This window comes from Capsicum annuum, chromosome 6 (genome assembly GCF_002878395.1).
Source record: "Capsicum annuum cultivar UCD-10X-F1 chromosome 6, UCD10Xv1.1, whole genome shotgun sequence".
In the NCBI taxonomy this organism is placed as follows: Eukaryota; Viridiplantae; Streptophyta; class Magnoliopsida; order Solanales; family Solanaceae; genus Capsicum; species Capsicum annuum.
In genome coordinates, this window is record NC_061116.1 from 211,154,202 (window position 1) to 211,155,406 (window position 1,205).

A 1,205-nucleotide genomic window follows, 5' to 3' on the forward strand; every position below is an offset into this window, starting at 1 on the left:
GAGGGAGGGTAGGGGTGTGGAGTAAGAGAAAAGTTTGAATTTTTTAATAAAATGTAGATATTGTTTTTGGAAGGGGGGTGATAGGGGTAGGAGTGGGGTGGGGATAGGGGATGAACTAAGAAAAAAATTTGAAATGCTTTTTAAAACAATTAAATTTTGGGGGGTAGGGGATAGGGATAGGAGTAGGGTGGAGTGGGGGTAGCGGTGGGGTGAGGGGTAGGGGTAGTGTCGGGGTGATAGGGTATTGGGGGCGAAATAGATGATTTTGAGAATTGTATGAACATTTCAACTTTAAAGTGAGGTTGAAAGAGAGTTTTGAAAAATATTTTTCCTACCTTTTGAAGGGAAATCATTTTCCTTAGATTTGAGGAAAATAAGTTGGTTTGAAAAATATTTTTCAAAACATATAAACCAACCAAACATAAGAAAACTGGAAAATATTTTCCTTCGTACCAAATACACCCAATAAGTTATCTCTCATTAGTAATATGTATCAAATAAATTTCCAATCACTAATATTGAACAGATGAGAAATAAGAGGAAACTGCTCAAATAATAAGCATTCCTTATTTTCGACTCACAGATTGTGAGTTTGAATCACCAAAGGAGCAAAAAGGTGAAAGCTCTTATGAAAAGTAAAAGAATGAGAAATACAACATAATGACTTGAGCCTATCCGAACAATGAGTTTATAAAATTGAAATTTAACTCTATGAATATATGCTATCCCTCACCGGTTAATAGATATTAAGATAATTTTGTTCACTTATATTCGGACAAATGAGAAAATTCTCAATACACTCTATTGATTAATTGACCACACATTTGACTGTAAGTAATATTTATGTCCTCCCATGTTATATGACAATTAATATTATTTATGAATCCAGCAAATTTTTATCTAACTATTTTAGATACTTTCTAAAAAAATTATTACAATTTTAAGTATAATTATCTATATTTCCACACATACTTTCTTTGTTTCATTGTTTTTATATTGCCATTCGGAGAGTCAGAGGTTTTCCTTTGATCATCCTTTTTAAAAATATCTTTTAATAATAATAATAAAAAAATTTCCATTAACTTTTGTGACTTATAGAAGTTTTAGTATAGTTCTTGAGTTAATTACATTTTGTTCATAAACTTGAATTTATAAGTAGTATATTAATACAAAAAGTTCAGTAGTAGCAATTAGGGTTGGGCATA